This window comes from Nerophis ophidion, linkage group LG26 (assembly GCF_033978795.1).
Source record: "Nerophis ophidion isolate RoL-2023_Sa linkage group LG26, RoL_Noph_v1.0, whole genome shotgun sequence".
NCBI classification, from domain to species: Eukaryota; Metazoa; Chordata; class Actinopteri; order Syngnathiformes; family Syngnathidae; genus Nerophis; species Nerophis ophidion.
The window spans coordinates 37158194-37182846 of record NC_084636.1 but is presented as its reverse complement, the minus strand read 5'-3'; positions in this window follow the sequence as shown (position 1 = coordinate 37182846).

The following is a 24653-nucleotide window of genomic DNA, read 5'->3' as shown; positions in this document are numbered from 1 at the left end:
CTCTTTTTTGGGTTCAACCAACTTGTAATAATCATATCAAAAAAAGGATACATCCACTGATATACGGAACCTAATGTTTATAATTTTTGCGAGCGTCTGTTTAATCACTCGGCCCTAAGCACAATTCTGATTATCAACACATCAAACCTTATCGGCCTCCTGGAACATCATCGTGACTACAAATATGTTTTCAAAAGATGGCTCCTACTGAAGAAGCTGCCCGAACGAAAAGTTCACAAACTATATTTGTATCTAAATATAGCAATCCATTACAGTTCTATCCACATGTGTCATGGCCAATTATACCAGCACAAATAAATTCACACTACAGTTACATATTTTTCTGTTTGGGTGCAGCCAACTTGTAATAATCACATCAACAGAACTATATATCCACTGATTTACTGAACCCTAATTTTATTATATTGACTACGGATCTATGTTTTATCGCCCGGCCCTATGGACAATTATTATCAACCATTATCAGCCCCTTGGAACATCATCATTGCTACAACGATGTGTTAAAAAGATGGCTGCTACTGAAGAAGCTGCCCCAATGAAAAGTGCACAAACTATATTTGTATCTAAATATAGCAATCCATTACAGTTCTATCCACATGTGTCATGGCCAATTATGCCAGCTCAAATAAACTGCCATCCTCCATTCTTTGTTTTATTTCACACTTAAAATATAAATATTTTCTCTTTTTTGGGTTCAACCAACTTGTAATAATCATATCAAAAAAAGGATATATCCACTGATAAACGGAACCTAATGTTTATCATTTTTGCGAGCGTCTGTTTAATCACTCGGCCCTAAGCACAATTCTGATTATCAACACATCAACCCTTATCGGCCTCCTGGAACATCATCGTGACTACAAATATGTTTTCAAAAGATGGCTGCTACTGAAGAAGCTGCCCCAACGAAAAGTGCACAACTATATCTGTATCTAAAAATTGCAATCCATTACAGTTCTATCCACATGCGTCATGGCCAATTATGCATTTATGTTTTATCGGCTGGCCCTATGCACAATTATTATCAAGCCTTATGAGCAACCTGGACAATCATTATAGCTACAAAGATGGCTCCAACTGAAGAGTCTGCCCCAAAGAAAGGTGTGCACAAACTATATTTCTATCTAAATATAGCGATCCATTACAGTTCTATCCAAATGTGTCATGGCTAATTATGCATTTATGTTTTATCGGCTGGCCCTATGCACAATTATTATCAACACATCAACCCTTATCGGCCTCCTGGAACATCATCGTGACTACAAATATGTTTTCAAAAGATGGCTCCTACTGAAGAAGCTGCCCGAATGAAAAGTTCACAAACTATATTTGTATCTAAATATAGCAATCCATTACAGTTCTATCCACATGCGTCATGGCTAATTATGCATTTATGTTTTATCGGCTGGCCCTATGCACAATTATTATCAACACATCAACCCTTATCGGCCTCCTGGAACATCATCGTGACTACAAATATGTTTTCAAAAGATGGCTCCTACTGAAGGAGCTGCCCCGACGAAAAGTGCACAACTATATCTGTATCTAAAAATTGCAATCCATTACAGTTCTATCCACATGTGTCATGGCTAATTATACATTTATGTTTTATCGGCTGGCCCTATGCACAATTATTATCAACCCTTATGAGCCACCTGGACAATCATTATAGCTACAAAGATGGCTCCAACTGAAGAGTCTGCCCCAAAGAAAGGATTTGCACAAACTATATTTCTATCTAAATATAGCGATCCATTACAGTTCTATCCAAATGTGTCACGGCTAATTATTCCAGCACAACTAAATTGCCTTCCCTGCATTCTTTGTTCTACTTCACACTTCAAATTTAAACATTTTTTTTTCTGTTTGGGTGCAGCCAACTTGTAATAATCATATCAAAGGTGTGTCAAGCAGCAGATTTAAATAAGAAGGTTCCAGCGGGAACATTTGCATGGCGGGGCGTCTAAGAGGCTGATGTTGTAAAGTAGCGTGATTGAATGTAATCTGTCATGTCGTATGCTAATGTGCACGCTGGCTTTGAAATACAGCGCACTGGCTGAGGTGTGTGTGTGTGTGGGTGTGTGTGTGTTTGTGGCGGCGTGCGGCTTGGTTGTTGTTGTGTGGCTGCATGGCATTTGTTTGTATCAACATGCAATTATTTCATGAGGTTGCTGATATCCCAGTACTGCAGGAACAAAAGAACAGCAAAAAGTGGAATAAAAGATTAAACAGGAACAGAGAAAAGTTGCAATGTTGACTTTAAAAACACAAAGCTGCCATGCAGGCCAGTTTTTCCCCTCTTTAAAGCGGTCATTGCTCAAAATATAATGATGAATCAAAATCAATGTTATGAATTATTGAAAATACTACACAATACTTTTTTGGGGGGAGAAATATTGTATATTTTACTGCCTGATGGACGGCCAGTGGAAGGGACATATACCATTCTACAACAATAATGATGCTTTTATTATTATTATTATTATTAATTTTATTGTGTAAATGTCCAAACATTCACACATATACGATTATACACCAAAATATCATCTTTTTATTATTATTATTGGATTAATGTCCAACATTCACGCATTTAAGATTCTACACCAAAATATTACATTTTTTATTTTTATTTTTATTATCATTATTATTAGATGTTAAATTAATTTAAAATTCTTCACCAAAGTATCGTCTTTGTATTATTATTATTATTATTATTATTATTTTTATTACTACTACCATTAAAGTATAAATGTCCAAGCGTTCACACATTTAAGATTTGACACCAAAGAATAATATTTTTTTATTATTATTGGTGTTATTATTTTGTGAATGTCCAACATTCACACATTTAAGATTATACACCAATATATCAATTTTTATTATTATTATTATTATTATTATTATTATCATTATTATTAGTGTGTAAGGTCCAAACATTTACACATTTGAAATTCTCCACCAAAGTGTCATCTTTTTTTATTATTTTATTATTATTCTTATTATTATTGTGTGGATGTCCAACATTCACACATTTAAGATTTTACACCATAATATAATATTTTTGTTAATATTATTATTATAATAATTATGATAATATTAATAATAATAATAATACGAATAAAATTATTATTATTGTTATTATTAGTGTGTAAATGTCCAAACATTCACACATTTAAGATTCTACACCAAAATGTCATCTTTTTATTATTATTAATATTATTGTTGTTCTTATTAGTAGTAGTAGTAGTAGAATTATTAGTATTATTACTATTAAAATTCTACACCAAAGTATAATCTTTTTACTATTGTCATTATTATCAATATAATCTTTATAATAATAATTAATATTATTCTTATTATTATTATTATTATTATTATTGTGTAAATGTCCAGCATTTATACGTTTAGGATTTTACACCAAAATATAATCTTTTTTATCATCACTATTATTATGTTATTATTATTATTATATTAATATGAATATTATTATTTTAATTTTTTATTTTATTATTATTATTATTAGTTTGTAAATGTCCAAACATTTACACATTTAAAATTATACACCAAAATATCATATTTTTTATTATTATTATTATTATTACAATGTTTATTATTATTATAATGTTTATTATTATTCTTTATGTGTAAGTGTCCAACATTCACACATTTAAGATTGTACACCAAAATACATTTTTATCACTATTATTATTTGTATTTTTATTATTATTATTATTATTATTATTAATATTATTAGTGTGTAAATGTCCAAGCATTTACACATTTAAAATTCTACACTAAAGTATCATATTATTATTATTATTATTATTAATATTATTATTATTAATATTATTATTATAATTATTATTATTATTGTGTGAATGTCCAAGCGATTAAGATTCCACACCAATAATCATTGATTTATTATTATCACAGTTTTCATCCGATCGGAAAAGTTTGAGTATTAAAAAGTTTGGCTTTAAAAAATTTTTTTTTTTAAATTCCAGATGACCCAAAATTCCCGGTTTTCCTGAGCATTTTTTCCCATTGAAAATGAGTGGCCCATTTTGGTCCAACGTACACAACTCACAACATTTCTCATCTGATTTGAAGCGTTCCACCATCCCCACCATCCACACACTCCACACACTCCACACACTCCACACACTCCACACACTCCACACACTCCACACACTCCACACACTCCACACACTCCACACACTCCACACACTCCCCACACTCCACACACTCCACACACTCCACACACTCCACACACTCCACACACTCCACACACTCCACACACTCCACACACCACACACTCCACACACTCCACACACTCCCCACACACTCCACACACTCCCCACACTCCACACACTCCACACACTCCACACACTCCACACACTCCCCACACTCCACACACTCCACACACTCCACACACTCCCCACACTCCCCATACTCCACACACTCCACACACTCCACACACTCCCCACACTCCACACACTCCACACACCACACACTCCACACACTCCACACACTCCACACACTCCACACACTCTACACACTCCCCACACTCCACACACTCCACACACTCCACACACTCCACACACTCCACACACTCCACACACTCCACACACTCCCCACACTCCCCACACTCCACACACTCCACACACTCCACACACCCCCCACACTCCCCACACTCCACACACTCCACACACTCCACACACTCCACACACTCCCCACACTCCACACACTCCACACACTCCACACACTCCACACACTCCACACACTCCACACACCACACACTCCACACACTCCACACACTCCCCACACACTCCACACACTCCCCACACTCCACACACTCCACACACTCCACACACTCCACACACTCCCCACACTCCACACACTCCACACACTCCACACACTCCCCACACTCCCCATACTCCACACACTCCACACACTCCACACACTCCCCACACTCCACACACTCCACACACCACACACTCCACACACTCCACACACTCCACACACTCCACACACTCTACACACTCCCCACACTCCACACACTCCACACACTCCACACACTCCACACACTCCACACACTCCACACACTCCACACACTCCCCACACTCCCCACACTCCACACACTCCACACACTCCACACACTCCCCACACTCCCCACACTCCACACACTCCACACACTCCACACACTCCACACACTCCCCACACTCCACACACTCCACACACTCCACACACTCCACACACTCCACACACTCCACACACTCCACACACTCCACACACTCCCCACACTCCCCACACTCCCCACACTCCACACACTCCACACACTCCACACACTCCACACACTCCACACACTCCCCACACTCCACACACTCCACACACTCCACACACTCCACACACTCCCCACACTCCACACACTCCACACACTCCACACACTCCACACACTCCACACACTCCCCACACTCCCCACACTCCCCACACTCCCCACACTCCACACACTCCACACACTCCACACACACCACACACTCCACACACTCCACACACTCCACACACTCCCCACACACTCCACACACTCCCCACACTCCACACACTCCACACACTCCACACACTCCACACACTCCCCACACTCCACACACTCCACACACTCCACACACTCCCCACACTCCCCATACTCCACACACTCCACACACTCCACACACTCCCCACACTCCACACACTCCACACACCACACACTCCACACACTCCACACACTCCACACACTCCACACACTCTACACACTCCCCACACTCCACACACTCCACACACTCCACACACTCCACACACTCCACACACTCCACACACTCCCCACACTCCCCACACTCCACACACTCCACACACTCCACACACTCCCCACACTCCCCACACTCCACACACTCCACACACTCCACACACTCCACACACTCCCCACACTCCCCACACTCCACACACTCCACACACTCCACACACTCCACACACTCCACACACTCCACACACTCCACACACCACACACTCCACACACTCCACACACTCCCCACACACTCCACACACTCCCCACACTCCACACACTCCACACACTCCACACACTCCACACACTCCCCACACTCCACACACTCCACACACTCCACACACTCCCCACACTCCCCATACTCCACACACTCCACACACTCCACACACTCCCCACACTCCACACACTCCACACACCACACACTCCACACACTCCACACACTCCACACACTCCACACACTCTACACACTCCCCACACTCCACACACTCCACACACTCCACACACTCCACACACTCCACACACTCCACACACTCCACACACTCCCCACACTCCCCACACTCCACACACTCCACACACTCCACACACTCCCCACACTCCCCACACTCCACACACTCCACACACTCCACACACTCCACACACTCCCCACACTCCACACACTCCACACACTCCACACACTCCACACACTCCACACACTCCACACACTCCACACACTCCACACACTCCCCACACTCCCCACACTCCCCACACTCCACACACTCCACACACTCCACACACTCCACACACTCCACACACTCCACACACTCCACACACTCCACACACTCCCCACACTCCACACACTCCACACACTCCACACACTCCACACACTCCCCACACTCCACACACTCCACACACTCCACACACTCCACACACTCCACACACTCCCCACACTCCCCACACTCCCCACACTCCACACACTCCACACACTCCACACACTCCACACACTCCCCTCAGCCTAGACATTCAAGCCAGCATGTTTACCAGTTCCCTAAATTACTTGATTACCTGGAATTACCAGGAATTTCCCCCCAGTGAAAATGAATAGGCAATATACACACCTCTCCGTAACCCACATTTCTCAACCGTTTTGAACCTTTCCAACATCCACACACTCACCCTGGACATTCAAGTCGGCATGATTCCCAGTTACAAAGTTTCCTTGATTACCTGGAATTACCAGGAATTTCACCCCAGTGAAAATTAATAGGCAATACACACACCTCTTCATACTCCACATTTAATCCGATTTGAACCTTTCCAACATCCACACACTCCCCTCAGCCTAGACATTCAAGCCAGCATGTTTACCAGTTCCCTAAATTACTTGATTACCTGGAATTACTAGGAATTTTCCCACAGACAAAATGAATAGGCAATACACAAACCTCTCCGTAACCCACATTTCTCAACCGTTTTGAACCCTTCCAACATCCACACACTCACCCTGGACATTCAGGCCAATATGATTCCCTGTTACACAATTTCCCTGATTACCTGGAATTACCAGGAATTTCCCCCCAGTGAAAATGAATAGTCAATATACACACCTCTTCATAACCCACATTTCTCAACCGATTCCAACCTTTCCAACATCCACACACTCACCCTGGACATTCAAGTCGGCATGATTCCCAGTTACACAATTTCCCTGATTACCTGGAATTACCAGGAATTTTCCCACAGACAAAATTAATAGGCAATATACACACCTCTCTATATTACACATTTCTCAACCGATTTGAACCGTTCCACTACCCACACATTCTGATGGATTACCCGGAATTACCAGGAATTTCCCCCCAGTGAAAATGAACAGGCAATACACAAACCTCTCCGTAACCCACATTTCTCAACCGTTTTGAACCTTTCCAACATCCACACACTCACCCTGGACATTCAAGTCGGCATGATTCCCAGTTACAAAGTTTCCTTGATTACCTGGAATTACCAGGAATTTCCCCCCAGTGAAAATGAACAGGCAATACACAAACCTCTCCGTAACCCACATTTCTCAACCGATTTGAACCTTTCCAACATCCACACACTCACCCTGGACATTCAAGTCGGCATTATTCCCAGTTACAAAGTTTCCTTGATTACCTGGAATTACCAGGAATTTCCCCCCAGTGAAAATGAATAGGCAATACACAAACCTCTCCGTAACCCACATTTCTCAACCGATTTGAACCTTTCCAACATCCACACACTCACCCTGGACATTCAAGTCGGCATGATTCCCAGTTACACAATTTCCCTGATTACCTGGAATTACCAGGAATTTCCCCCCAGTGAAAATTAATAGTCAATATACACACCTCTCCATATTCCACATTTCTCATCTGATTTCAACCGTTCCACTACCCACACATTCTGATGAATTACCCAGAATTACCAGGAATTTCCCCCCAGTGAAAATGAATAGGCAATACACAAACCTTTCCGTAACCCACATTTCTCAACCGATTCAAACCTTTCCAACATCCACACACTCACCCTGGACATTCAAGTCGGCATGATTCCCAGTTACAAAGTTTCCTTGATTACCTGGAATTACCAGGAATTTCCCCCCAGTGAAAATTAATAGTCAATATACACACCTCTCCATATTCCACATTTCTCATCTGATTTCAACCGTTCCACTACCCACACATTCTGATGGATTTCCCGGAATTACCAGGAATTTCCCCCCAGTGAAAATGAACAGGCAATACACAAACCTCTCCATATCCCACATTTCTCAACCGATTTGAAGCTTTCCAACATCCACACACTCACCCTGGACATTCAAGCCATCTACAACATTTCCCTGATTACCTGGAATCACCAGTAATTTACCCGCAGTATAAATGAATGGGAAATATACAAACCTCTCCATACTCCACATTTAATCCGATTTGAACCCTTCCAACATCCACACACTCACCCTGGACTACCAGAATTGCACATTGTAGTTAAGCACAATTTACTAATTGAAGTTAAGTACATCTGCTCAGAAAAGCGGCAAATTGGCCGTGGTAAAATGGAGCTCTGCTCGCTCGCTGGTACTTAAGTCTCCGTCCTGTGGGCTCTGCGTCATCATCACGGACACTTTGACCTTTTTCCCCGGTCCCCCACGTGACGGGAGATGATTGAAAGCTTTTTGATTTGGAAGTGTATTCTCTTAAGCTAAGTGCTCTCAGAGAAGGAAATGTAATTGCCTCACTTAGAGGGAGAAAGCAGCGTTTTCCGACCCAAACAATATCAGGGCCTAACATCTCAATGGCGACTCATGGAATCGGGCGCCCGGCGTCGTTGGCAAATGCAATTTTCTGATGGCATTTCCTACGTCCGCCTCAGCGACACACACACAAAAAAAAGATTGATCAAAATCTTAACGAGCCATTTTCAGGAGTGGACTTTGGCTTTGTGGAAGCCCGCCCCGCCAAAGCGGCGTGGACGTTGACCTTCTGGAAAAGGGGGTGTCCTGCTCTGGGAGAGACAGCTGGCCGGCGGGGTTTAGCCAAATCAACTTGTTAAGAAGGACTACAACAATACGCACCTTTGTTGTATTATATAACAATACTCAGCCGTGAAGCAATCACATTACAACATGACTTTGTAGCCATGTTGTTTCCACCCAGCTCTGCAGCCTGGATACTACATGACCTGACACCTGAAACCTCAACACACCTGAACTTTACTTTCATCTGCACCCGCGTCCGAGTGTACACACCAAGGTTGTTTCCATACCAATATTTTAGTACCGGGACCAAACTGTATTCTGATACGTTTCGAAATAAAGGGGGGCACAAAAAATTTCATTATTGTCTTTATTGTAACCAAAAATGTTTATTATTGTAATTTAGTCCTTAAATAAAATGTTGAACTTACTAGACAACTTGTCTTTTAGTAGTAGGTCAACAAACAAAGACTCCTAATTAGTCTGCTGACATATGCAGTAACATATTGTCTCATTTTGGTAGCTCGGTTGGTAGAGTGGCCGTGCCAGCAACTTGAGGGTTGCAGGTTCGATTCCCGCTTGTGCCATTCTAGTTATTTCCGTTGTGTCCTTGGGCAAGACACTTTACCCACCTGCTCCCAGTGCCACCCACACTGGTTTAAATGTAACTTAGATATTGGGTGTCACTATGTAAAAGCGCTTTGAGTCACTTGAGAAAAGCGCTATATAAATATAATTCACTTCACTTCACTTCACATTTATAAACCTATTACTTTGTACACATTATTAGGGACAAACTGTAAAAAATGGATCATTAATCCACTTGTTCATTTACTGTTAATATCTGCTTAATTTCTGTTTGAACATGTTCTATCTACACTTATTCTTCTCTTCTTTGATACTTGACATTAGTTTTGGATGATACCACACAGTTAGGTATCAATCTGATACCAAGTAGTTACAGGATCACACAATAAAATAAAATACTAAATAAACCAATAATAATATGGTTAAGAAATACCGATATAAAGGGTAGGTGTCACCCTGTTTTCTGTTTGAACATGTTCTATCTACACTTCTGTTCAAACGTAATAATCACTTATTCTTCTCTTCTTTGATACTTGACATTAGTTTTGGATGATACCACACATTTAGGTATCGATCCGATACCAAGTAGTTACAGGATCATACATTGGTCATATTCATAGTCCTCATGTGTCCAGGGACATATTTACTGACTTTGTAGACATAATATGAATTTAAAATACAGAGTTTGTGACGATAAAAAACTGTAAAAAATGGATCATTAATCCACTTGTTCATTTACTGTTAATATCTGCTTAATTTCTGTTTTAACATGTTCTATCTGCACTTCTGTTCAAACGTAATAATCACTTATTCTTCTCTTCTTTGATACTTGACATTAGTTTTGGATGATACCACACAGTTAGGTATCAATCTGATACCAAGTAGTTACAGGATCACACAATAAAATAAAATACTAAATAAACCAATAATAATATGGTTAAGAAATACCGATATAAAGGGTAGGTGTCACCCTGTTTTCTGTTTGAACATGTTCTATCTACACTTCTGTTCACATGTAATAATCACTTATTCTTCTCTTCTTTGGTACTTGACATTAGTTTTGGATGATACCACACATTTAGGTATCGATCCGATACCAAGTAGTTACAGGATCATACATTGGTCATATTCATAGTCCCTCATGTGTCCAGGGACATATTTACTGACTTTGTAGACATAATATGAATTTAAAATACAGAGTTTGTGACGATAAAAAATATTGACGTAATCATGGCAGTATCGACTCGATACGCTCTTGTACTTGGTATCATTACAGTAGATGTCAGGTGTAGATCCACCCATGGCGTTTGTTTACATTGTGACGGCGGTGAGCTATTGTATCCTCCTAAGGTGTGTAGTGAAGCATGTTTAGCTGTTCCACGCCCTCCAGTGATAATGATACTTACTTAGCCGCTAGCCATGTGTTAAAGCAGCTCTTCCTGAAGGTATTTCAGTGTTATAACTTCACCTTTATCATGACTTTTTACACCAAAATGCGTCCGTTCTCCCTTTTCTGTCCCCACACTGTGTCTGCTTGTAAGTACTCTGTGCGTTTGCGCTGCCCAAAATGCTCGTCTGCTGGTAAAACTAGCAATGTCCCCACGTGACAACACGCCGTCATGCCCGTTACAAAGGGTGGTGCGAGGGCTGGGGAACCGGTACTTTTTAGAGGCAGTATAGTACCGTATATGATGAATAAGTATGTCAGTACTATACTAGTACCGGTATACTGTCCAACCCTGTACAACAAGTCCCACTCCAAAACTTTGGGTTTTGGTAGATTTTGGTGGCGCCAGTGGGCCAAAGCGGTCGTCTTTTGCCAGGAGGAAGACCACATTTCCCATAAGGCGGGGCTATTCAACTACATTGTGAAGAGGGCCAGATTAGGGTTAGACTATAAACCCTAACCTCTAACCTAACTAATATTTATTTGAGACTGTCCATCCATCTTCTTCCGCTTATCCGAGGTCGGGTCACGGGGGCAACAGCCTAAGCAGGGAAGCCCAGACTTCCCTCTCCCCAGCCACTTCGTCTAGCGCTTCCCGGGGGATCCCGAGGCGTTCCCAGGCCAGCCGGGAGACATAGTCTTCCCAACGTGTCCTGGGTCTTCCCCGGGGCCTCCTACCGGTTGGACGTGCCCTAAACACCTCCCTAGGGAGGCGTTCGGGTGGCATCCTGACCAGATGCCTGAACCACCTCATCTGGCTCCTCTCGATGTGGAGGAGCAGCGGCTTTACTTTGAGTTCCTCCCGGATGGCAGAGCTTCTCACCCTATCTCTAAGGGAGAGACCCAAACTCATTTCGGCCGCTTGTACCCGTGATCTTATCCTTTCGGTCATGACCCAAAGCTCATGACCATAGGTGAGGTTGGGAATGTAGATCGACCGGTAAATTGAGAGCTTTGCCTTCCGGCTCAGCTCCTTCTTCACCACAACAGATCGGTACAACGTCCGCATTACTGAAGACGCCGCACCGATCCGCCTGTCGATCTCACCATCCACTCTTCCCCCACTCGTGAACAAGACTCTTAGGTACTTGAACTCCTCCACTTGGGGCAGGGTCTCCTCTCCAACCCGGAGATGGCACTCCACCCTTTTTCGGGCGAGAACCATGGACTCGGACTTGGAGGTGCTGATTCTCATTCCGGTCGCTTCACACTCGGCTGCGAACCGATCCAGCGAGAGCTGAAGATCCCGGTCAGATGAAGCCATCAGGACCACATCATCTGCAAAAAGCAGAGACCTAATCCTGCAGCCACCAAACCAGAACCCCTCAACGCCTTGACTGCGCCTAGAAATTCTGTCCATAAAAGTTATGAGCAGAATGGGTGACAAAGGACAGCCTTGGCGGAGTCCAACCCTCACTGGAAATGTGTTCGACTTACTGCCGGCAATGCGGACCAAGCTCTGGCACTGATTGTACAGGGAGCGGACCGCCACAATAAGACAGTCCGATACCCCATACTCTCTGAGCACTCCCCACAGGACTTCCCGAGGGACACGGTCGAATGCCTTCTCCAAGTCCACAAAGCACATGTAGACTGGTTGGGCAAACTCCCATGCACCCTCAAGAACCCTGCCCAGAGTATAGAGCTGGTCCACAGTTCCACAACCAGGAAGAAAACCACACTGTTCCTCCTGAATCCGAGGTTCGACTATCCGGCGTAGTCTCCTCTCCAGTACACCTGAATAAACCTTACCGGGAAGGCTGAGGAGTGTGATCCCACGATATTTAGAACACACCCTCTGGTCCCCCTTCTTAGAGAGAGGGACCACCACCCCGGTCTGCCAATCCAGAGGTACCGCCCCCGATGTTCACGCGCTGCTGCAGGGTCTTGTCAACCAAGACAGCCCCACAGCATCCAGAGCTTTAAGGAACTCTGGGTGGATCTCATCCACCCCTGGGGCCTTGCCACCGAGGAGCTTTTTAACTACCTCAGCGACCTCAGCCCCAGAAATAGGAGAGTCCACCACAGATTCCCCAGGCACTGCTTCCTCATAGGGCGACGTGTTGGTGGGATTGAGGAGGTCTTCGAAGTATTCCTTCCACCTATCCACAACATCCGCAGTTGAGGTCAGCAGAACACCATCCGCACCATACACGGTGTTGATAGTGCACTGCTTCCCCTTCCTGAGGCGGCGGATGGTGGACCCGCGTCCAGTAGAGGGAAATCTGGGCCATGCTTTTTCTTCTTCATAAAGGTCTTCGAGCTGCTCTTTGTCTGATCCCTCACCTAGAACCTGTTTGCCTTGGGAGACCCTACCAGGGGGCATAAAGCCCCCGGACAACATAGCCCCTAGGATCATTGGGACATGCAAACTCCTCTACCACGATAAGGTGGCAGCTCAGAGAGGAGTTTTACTTAATTACAAAGTAAACACATCTGCACTGTCAATAAATTCATTACTCTGCCCTCACTACTGGTTTCTAGCGCATGCAGATAGTTAACAGCATAAAGGAACATGTTTATTTCTTGTCACTTCTTCCCTCATTTAGGATTGTAAATACCGCTATTAACTATAATACGGTATATTTTCTAAAAAATATATATAACACATGTTATATATTTAGAATGTATATCTAAAAACAAAACAAACAAAAAAACAGCAGAATATTTTCTAAAAAATATATATTTAGAAATAAGTTTTATATATTATAAAATATTTGTTTTTATATTTAAAAACTTTTTATATATTTAAAATGTATATATTTGAAAAGAAAAAAAAATGCCGGTGTTAATTAACTGTAATACCAGTATAGTTTCTAGTAAATATATATTTTATAATTCATCTTTTATATTGAGAATGTATTTTTTTTTTAAATAATACATATTTTAATGTATGTCTGTGTGTGTATATATATATATATATATATATATATATACATACACACACACACATATACATATATATACACATATATGTATATATATATACATATATATATATATATATATATATATATATATATATATATATATATATATATATATATATATATATATATATATATATATATATATATATATATATATATATATATATATATATATATATATATATATATATATATATATGCCACTGCGTGGCGCAGTGGGAGAGTAGCCGTGCGCAACCCGAGGGTCCCTGGTTCGATCCCCACCAAGTACCAACCTCGCCACGTCCGTTGTGTCCTGAGCAAGACACTTCACCCTTGCTCCTGATGGGTGCTGGTTGGCGCCTTGCATGGCAGCTCCCTCCATCAGTGTGTGAATGTGTGTGTGAATGTGGAAGTAGTGTCAAAGCGCTTTGAGTACCTTGAAGGTAGAAAAGCGCTATACAAGTACAAACCATTTCTCATTTATTTATTCATATATATATATATATATATATATATATATAAACCTACCTGTAGAACATTCCAGAGTACTGGGGCCCCAATAGAAAACGCTCTATAGCACGCAGACTTTTTTTGGGCTCTGTGAATCACTAATAAGCCGGAGTTCTTTGAAGACAGATTTCTTGCCGGGACATATGGGACAACACAACTAGCCAGATAGGCTGCAGCTAGACCGTGTAGTATTTGATACCTCAGTAGTGAAAGGGGTTATCCGGCTCAGTGTAGACTTAGCATAATAAAAGCACCACCATGCTCTGTGAGAAAGTTGTCCATCTTCATCTTCCTCCGCTGTCAAAACATTCCAAGTCTGTATGTTCCAAGTTTGGAGTCGTGGGTGCGAGTGCGAGTGCGAGTGCGAGTGCGAGCGTGCCTTATTCTGCGGCGCGCATCCTTCCTGATGTTTACCGACGTTCCCGCAGATGGAGATAAGCCGCGAAGTGCAATCTGTCCTTGAGGCTTTGAAAGGAGATCCATTTAGATTGCAGGCGGAGGAAGAGGAGCGCGGCCTATAATATCTGTGCCTTTGGAGATAACATCACTTGAAGAGGTCTTAGCAAAATAGCTTGAATGCTGATGAGGATCCAATTATAAGTCGGCCATTTTGACGCCGCTCTTGTTGCCTGATTATTTCCATCTGCTGTTTTTTATCTTTGCTAACTTTATTATCGCCACGTTAAAGTTTATATATTTATTTGGGGGACTACAAGATGATAACAAAAATCATATCTGGCCTGAATCAGGAAGTCACTGACTTCCTGCTCACAAGGCCTGGAAAGCTCCGTGTGATTAAAGAGCTCACGCTTCACTTTGGAATTTCATTTTTCAGGTGAAACACTTCTGTGGACCTCACCACGGTTCAGTTCTTGGGAAGTTCTGTCCACTACCTGTGTGTGGACCTCACCATGGTTCAGTTCTTGGGAAGTTCTGTCCACTATGTGTGTGGACCTCACCATGGTTCAGTTCTTGGGAAGTTGTGTTCACTATGTGTGTGGACCTCACTGTGGTTCAGTTCTTGGGAAGTTCTGTCCACTACCTGTGTGTAGACCTCACCATGGTTCAGTTCTTGGGAAGTTCTGTCCACTACCTGTGTGTGGACCTCACCATGGTTCAGTTCTTGGGAAGTTTTGTCCACTACCTGTGTGGACCTCACTGTGGTTCAGTTCTTGGGAAGTTCTGTCCACTACCTGTGTGTGGACCTCACCATGGTTCAGTTCTTGGGAAGTTCTGTCCACTACCTGTGTGGACCTCACTGTGGTTCAGTTCTTGGAATGTTATTTCCAGTATGTGTGTGGACCTAACCATGGCCCAGTTCTTTTGAAGTTCTGTCCACTACCTGTGTGGACCTCACTGTGGTTCATTTCTTGGAAAGTTATTTCCAGTATGTGTGTAAACCTAACCATGGCCCACCAGTTCTTGGGAAGTTGTGTCCAATACGTGTATGGTCCTCATCATGGCCCACTTCTTGAAAAGTTGTGTCCGCTATGTGTGTGGACCTCACCATGGTTCAGTTTTTGGACAGTTCTTTCCAATATGTGTGTGGACCTCACCATGGTTCAGTTCTTGGCAAGTTGTGTCCGCTTTGTGTGTGGACCTCACCATGGCCCAGTTCTTGGAAAGTTATTTCCAGTATGTGTGTGGACCTCACCACGGTTCAGTTCTTGGAAAGTTATTTCCAGTATGTGTGTGGACCTCACCATGGCCCAGTTCTTGGGAAGTTGTGTCCGCTTTGTGTGTGGACCTCACCATGGCCCTGTTTTTGGTAAATTCTGTCCAATACCTGTGTGGACCTCACCATGGCCCAGTTCTTGGTAAATTCTGTCCAATACCTGTGTGGACCTCACCATGGCCCAGTTCTTGGTAAATTCTGTCCAATACCTGTGTGGACCTCACCATGGCCCAGTTCTTGGTAAATTCTGTCCAATACCTGTGTGGACCTCATTATGGTTCAGTTCTTGGACAGTTCTTTCCAATATGTGTGTGGACCTCATCATGGTTCAGTTCTTGGCAAGTTCTGTCCAATACCTGTGTGGACCTCACCATGGTTCAGTTCTTGGGAAGTTCTGTCCAATACGTGTGTGGACCTCACCATGGCCCAGTTCTTGGTAAATTCTGTCCAATACGTGTGTGGACCTCACCATGGCCCAGTTCTTGGTAAATTCTGTCCAATACCTGTGTGGACCTCATTATGGTTCAGTTCTTGGACAGTTCTTTCCAATATGTGTGTGGACCTCATCATGGTTCAGTTCTTGGCAAGTTCTGTCCAATACCTGTGTGGACCTCACCATGGTTCAGTTCTTGGGAAGTTCTGTCCAATACGTGTGTGGACCTCATTATGGTTCAGTTCTTGGACAGTTCTTTAGAAGTCCGCAGTTTGACCTTGGAACTCACACATGTCTGAGCGGCGGTGGGACCCGAGCGGCCTCCGCTGGCCCGGGAAGATGACCGACGGCCCCAAAGAGAGTCCAGACCCCCGCAGAGTTGCAACAGCGGCGCTAAAAGGAGCTAATGCATAGTTGCTCATGCGGGCGGCGGCAGTGCGGGTGTTAGCGGAGAAGAGCGCGGCATGCTAAGAGATAATTAGCTCCCTGGCTCTGACAAATGGGCCGCTCGCCATGTGCGTGCATGCTCGCCATGTGCGTGCATGCTCGCCATGTGCGTGCATGCTCGCCATGTGTGTGCATGCTCGCCATGTGCGTGCATGCTCGCCATGTGCGTGCATGCTCGCCATGTGTGTGCATGCTCGCCATGTGCGTGCATGCTCGCCATGTGCGTGCATGCTCGCCATGTGCGTGCATGCTCGCCATGTGCGTGCATGCTCGCCATGTGCGTGCATGCTCGCCATGTGCGTGCATGCTCGCCATGTGTGTGCATGCTCGCCATGTGTGTGCATGCTCGCCATGTGTGTGCATGCTCGCCATGTGTGTGCATGCTCGCCATGTGTGTGCATGCTCGCCAGCGCCGCCCTCATCAGTAGGAGCGCTGTCGCAACACGCCGCAGTGCGCCAGGTCACCCAGGAGACTCCCCCGGAAAAAGAAAACATGGAAAAAAACAAATCATTCCTCACGGGGACAAATGAATCAGGTTAAGGACAAAACCTGCGCTACGAACCATTTGGAAGTCCGCCATGTTTGTGCCTATCAGGCAGGAAGTGATCCTACTTAGATCCATGATGAACGTGAGGAAGCGGCGCACACATCATGACTTGCCAACGCTAAATACACTTTAGCACACAGGAAACTCTTCTGGGTTGTGTTAAAACTGTTCTGGGTTGTAATGATACTGTTCTGGGTTGTGTTGAAACTGTTCTGGGTTGTAATGAAACTGTTCTGGGTTGTGTTGAAACTGTTCTGGGTTGTAATGAAACTGTTCTGGGTTGTGTTGAAACTGTTCTGGGTTGTAATGAAACTGTTCTGGGTTGTGTTGAAACTGTTCTGGGTTGTAATGAAACTGTTCTGGGTTGTAATGAAACTGTTCTGGGTTGTGTTGAAACTGTTCTGGGTTGTAATGAAACTGTTCTGGGTTGTGTTGAAACTGTTCTGGGTTGTAATGAAACTGTTCTGGGTTGTGTTGAAACTGTTCTGGGTTGTAATGAAACTGTTCTGGGTTGTGTTGAAACTGTTCTGGGTTGTAATAAAACTGTTCTGGGTTGTGTTGAAACTGTTCTGGGTTGTGTTGAAACTGTTCTGGGTTGTAATGAAACTGTTCTGGGTTGTGTTGAAACTGTTCTGGGTTGTAATGAAACTGTTCTGGGTTGTGTTGAAACTGTTCTGGGTTGTAATGAAACTGTTTTGGGTTGTGTTGAAACTGTTCTGGGTTGTGTTGAAGCTGTCTGGTTGTGTTCAAACTGTTCTGGGTTTGGTTGAAACTGTTCTGGGTTGTGTTGAAGCTGTCTGGTTGTGTTCAAACTGTTCTGGGTTTGGTTGAAACTGTTCTGAGTTGTGTTGAAGCTGTCTGGTTGTGTTCAAACTGTTCTGGGTTTGGTTGAAACTGTTCTGGGTTGTGTTGAAGCTGTCTGGTTATGTTAAAACTGTTCTGGGTTTGGTTGAAACTGTTCTGAGTTGTGTTAAAACTGTTCTGGGTTTGGTTGAAACTGTTCTGGGTTTGGTTGAAACTGTTCTGGGTTGTGTTGAAGCTGTCTGGTTGTGTTCAAACTGTTCTGGGTTTGGTTGAAACTGTTCTGAGTTGTGTTGAAGCTGTCTGGTTGTGTTAAAACTGTTCTGGGTTTGGTTGAAACTGTTCTGAGTTGTGTTGAAGCTGTCTGGTTGTGTTGAAACTGTTCTGGGTTTGGTTGAAACTGTTCTGGGTTGTGTTGAAGCTGTCTGGTTGTGTTAAAACTGTTCTGGGTTTGGTTGAAACTGTTCTGGGTTGTGTTGAAGCTGTCTGGTTGTGTTAAAACTGTTCTGGGTTTGGTTGAAACTGTTCTGGGTTGTGTTAAAACTAGTTGTAATGAAACTGTTCTGGGTTGTGTTGAAACTGTTCTGAGTTGTGTTGAAGCTGTCTGGTTGTGTTAAAACTGTTCTGGGTTTGTTTGAAACTGTTCTGGGTTGTGTTAAAACTGTTCTGGGTTGTGTTAAAACCTTTTCTGGGTTTAGTTGAAACTGTTCTGAGTTTTGTTAAAACTGTTCTGAGTTTTGTTAAAACTGTTCTGGGTTGTGTTAAAACTGTTCTGATTGTGTTAAAACTGTTCTAGGTTGTGTTAAAACTGTTCTGTTGTGTTAAAACTGTTCTGGGTTGTGTTAAGACTGTCCTGGGCCGTGTTGAAACTGTTCTGGTTTGTTAAAACTGTTCTGGGTGTATTACAACCGTGCTGGGTTGTGTTGAAACCGTTCTGGGTTGTGTTAAAACTGTTTTGGTTGTGTAAAAACTGTTCTATATTGTGTTGAAACTTTTCTGGTTTTGTTAAAACTTTTCTGGGTTGTGTTAAAACCATACTGGATTGTCTTGAAACCGTTTTGGGTTGTCATGAAACCGTTCTGGGTTGTGTTAAAACTGTTCTGATTGTGTTACAACTGTCCTGGGTTGTGTTAAAACTGTTCTGGGTTGTGTTAAAACTGTTCTGGGTTGTGTTAAAACTGTGCTGGGTTGTGTTGAAACATTTCTGGGTTGTGTTAAAACTGTTGTGGGTGTGTTGAAACTGTGCTGCGTTGTCAAAACTGTTCTGGGTTGTGTTGAAACTTCTGGTTGTAATAAAACTGTTACTGGGTTGTGTTGAAACTGTTCTAATTTTGTTAAAACTTTTTGGGGTTTTGTCAAAACTTTCCTGGTTGTGTTAAAACCGTGCTGGGTTGTGTTGAAACTGTTCTGGTTGTATTAAAACTGTTCTGGTTGTTTTACAACTGTCCTGGGTTGTGTTGAAACCGTTCTGGGTTGTGTTAAAACTGTTGTGAGTGTGTTAAAACTGTACTGCATTGTTAAAACTGTTCTGGGTTGTGTTGAAACTGTTCTGGTTTTGTTAAAACTGTTTTGGGTTGTGTTAAAACTGTCCTGGTTGTGTTAAAACCGTGCTGGGTTGTGTTGAAACTATTCTGGGTTGTGTTGAAAATGTTCTGTTTTTTTTAAAAACTGTTTTGGGTTGTGTTAAAACTATCCTGGTTGTGTGAAGACTGGTCTGGGTTGTGTTAAAACTGTACTGGGTTGTGTTAAAACTGTTCTGGGTTGTGTTGAAGCTGTCTGTTTGTGTTAAAACTGTTCTGGATTTGGTTAAAACTGTCCTGGGTCATGTTAAAACTGTTGTGGGTTGTGTTAAAGCTGTTCTGGGTTACGTAAAATTTGTCTGGGTTGTTTTAAAACTGGTCTGGGTTGTGTTAAAACTGTTCTGGATTGTGTTAAAACTGTTCTGGTTGTGTTAAAACTGTTCTGGTTGGGTTGAAACTGTTCTGTGTTGTGTTAAAACTGGTCTGAGTTGTGTTAAAGCTGGTCTGGGTTGTGTTAAAGCTGTTCTGGTTTGTGTTAAAACGGTTTTGGGTTGTGTTAAAACTGTGCTGGGTTGTGTTAAAACTGTTCTGGGTTGAGTTAAAACGGTTCTGGGTTGTGTGAAGACTGTTCTGAGCTGTGTTAAAACTGTACCGGTTTGTTTCAAAACTGTTCTGGTCTCACTATATGGCATATATTTATGACATTGTTTTTTTTATTGTGGTTTCACTAAATGGCACATGTTTATGACAGTGTTGTTTATTGTGGTCTCACTATATGGCACATGTTTATGACAGTGTTGTTTAGTCTGGTTTCACTTAATGGCACATATTTATAACAGTGTTGTTTAGTGTGGTCTCACTATATGGCACGTGTTCATCACAGTGTTGTTTAGTGTGGTCTCACTATATGGCACATGTTTATGACAGTGTTGTTTAGTGTGGTTTCACTATATGGCACATGTTTATGACAGGGTTGTTTAGTCTGGTTTCACTATATGGCACATATTTATAACAGTATTCTTTAGTGTGGTCTCACTATATGGCACATGTTTATGACAGTGTTGTTTAGTGTGGTCTCACTATATGGCACATGTTTATGATAGTGTTGTTTTGTGTGTTTTCACTATATGGCACATGTTTATGACAGTGTTGTTTAGTGTGGTCTCACTATATGGCACATGTTTATGACAGTGTTGTTTAGTGTGGTCTCACTATATGGCACATGTTTATGACAGTGTTGTTTAGTGTGGTTCACTATATGGCACATATTAATGACAGTGTTGTTTAGTGTGGTCTCACTATATGGCACATATTTATGACAGTGTTGTTTAGTGTGGTTCACTATATGGCACATATTTATGACAGTGTTTTTTAGTTTGGTCTCACTATATGGCACATATTTATGACAGTGTTGTTTAGTGTGTTTTCACTAAAAGGCACATGTTTATGACACTGTTGTTTAGTTTTTTTTTTACTATATCGAACATGTTTATGACAATGTTGTTTAGTGTGGTTTCACTAAATGGCACATGTTTATGACAGTGTTGTTTAGTGTGGCTTCACTATATGGCACATGTTTATGACAGTGTTGTTTAGTGTGGCTTCACTATATGGCACATGTTTATGACAGTGTTGTTTAGTGTGGTTTCACTATATGGCACATGTTTATGACAGTATTCTTTAGTGTGGTCTCACTATATGGCACATGTTTATGACAGTGTTTAGTGTGGTCTCACTATATGGCACATGTTTATGACAGTGTTGTTTAGTGTGGTCTCACTATATGGCACATGTTTGTGACAGTGTTGTTTAGTGTGGTCTCACTATATGGCACATGTTTATGACAGTGTTGTTTAGTGTGGTCTCACTATATGGCACATGTTTATGACAGTGTTGTTTAGTGTGGTCTCACTATATGGCACATGTTTATGACAGTGTTGTTTAGTGTGGTCTCACTATATGGCACATATTTATGACAGTGTTGGCATTGTTAATATGGCCACCCTTTAAACTTTACCTCTGCCAGTAGTTTTTTCTACATTTTAATATTTTCAGAATGTGTTTGTTCTATTTTTGGCCAAAGTAAGACAAAGAAAAACCATCTTGGACTTTTAATTCCGTGATTTGAATAAACCGTGGGGGCCCTGAGCTAAAGTGAGTTTGACACCCCTGACTTAACGGAATCGTTCACGCGAATACGATCTTTAGCTGACCCCTGGTCTGAAGTGGTCATGGAAAAGCAAGCGGAAGGTTCCAGATAAACCCCAAAGACCCTCATTGGTCACGCAGTTTAAACAAGTACAGGTAGCGACGGAATCCTACAAGATGCCCCCCCCCCCCACCCACCCCAGCCCGTCATCAATGACTCTCATTTATTCCGCCGAGCGTAACTTAACGAGTGGCCAGCGGAATTAGTTGGTGGCTGCAGGATTGTTGGCCCACCAGCAAAATGAGGCGTCTAACCCAAAGTGACATTTACAAATTACCTGTTCATTTCCCAAGGTGGGGGGAGGGGCTGAGGGATGGCGGCGCTGAGTCGCACTGACAGGAAGCTAACTGGCTAATGGACGCCTGCTAAGGAAGTAGCGCCGCACTTAAAAGAGAGAGACCCTCGTCCGTCGCCCTCGGCTTTGGTCCCATGCCCACCTGAGTGCACACCCCCTCCCCAATCTACTTTGGGTCCAATTAAGCGGAGGCGGATGATGAATAGTCACAATCAGAGCGGCGCTGCAGAGGACTCAAAGGAGCGTGGAGGTGTGACGGTGCAAGGTGAAGTCTAGAACTCGACCCACGTCCCACTTTGCACTCAACACCACTTTTTGTCAAGTCCACTTAGTTGTTCCTGGGTTTCCTGGAAGGAGAGCGGAACATTTTGGTAAATGGCGCTAATGAGAGGCTGGCGTCAGGGAAGGTGTGACCGGAGCCAAACCCATCATGGTGGAATTCCAGGGACACCATGCATACAATTCTTCCAGGGACACCATGCATACAATTCTTCCAGGGACACCATGCATACAATTCTTCCAGGGACACCATGCATACAGTTTTTCCAGGGACACGCATACAGTTAGTCCAAGGACACCACGCATATAATTCTTCCATGGACATGCATACAGTTCTTCCAGGGACGCTACGCATACAGTTTTTCCAGGAACACCACGCATACAGTTCTTCCAGGGACATGCATCCAGTTCTTCCAGTTACACGCATACATTTCTTCCAGAGATACCATGCATACAGTTCTTCCAGGGACACCACGGAAACAGTTCTTCCAGGGACACCACAAATACAGTTTGTCCAGGGACACCACGCATACAGTTCTTCCAGGGACACCATGCATACAGTTCTTCCAGGGACATGCATTCAGTTCTTCCACTTACACGCATACAATTCTTCCAGAGATACCATGCATACAGTTCTTCCAGGGACACCACGCATACAGTTCTTCCAGGGACACCACGCATACAGTTCTTCCAGGGACACTCCCACAGTTGTTCTAAACCCATCATGATGGGATCCCAGGGACACGCATACAGTTCTTCCAGGGACACCACACATACAGTTCTTCCAGGGCCACCATGCATACTGGTCTTCCACTTACACACATACAGTTCTTCCAGGGACAACACACATACAGTTCTTCCAAGGACACCATGCATAAAGTTCTTGCAGGGACACGCATACAGTTCTTCCAGGGACACCACACATTCAGTTCTTCCAGGGACACCATGCATACAGTTCTTCCAGGGACACAACGCATACAGTTATTCCAGGGACGCACATACATTTCTTCCAGGGACACCACGCATACAGTTCTTCCTGCGACACGCTTAGAGTTCTTCCAAACCCATCATGGTAGGATCCCAGGGACATGCATGCAGTTCTTCCAGGGACACACATACAGTTCTTTCAGGGACACCACACATACAGTTCTTCCAGGGACACCACGCATACAGTTATTCAGCGGACATGCTTACAGTTCTTCCAAAGACACCAGACATACAGTTCTCCCAGGGACACCATGCATACATTTCTTCCAGGGACACCACGCATACAGTTCTTCCAGGGATATGCATACATTTCTTCCAGGGACACCACGCATACAGTTCTTCCAGGGATATGCATGCAGTTCTTCCAGGGACATGCATACAGTTCTTCCAGGGACATGCATACATTTCTTCCAGGGACACCACGCATACAGTTCTTCCAGGGACATGCATACAGTTCTTCCAGGGACACCACGCATACAGTTCTTGCAGGGACATGCATACATTTCTTCCAGGGACATGCATACAGTTCTTCCAGGACACAACACATACAGTTCTTCCAGGGACACCACGCATACAGTTCTTGCAGGGACATGCATACATTTCTTCCAGGGACATGCATACAGTTCTTCCAGGACACAACACATACAGTTCTTCCAGGGACACACATACAGTGCTTCTAGGGACACCACGC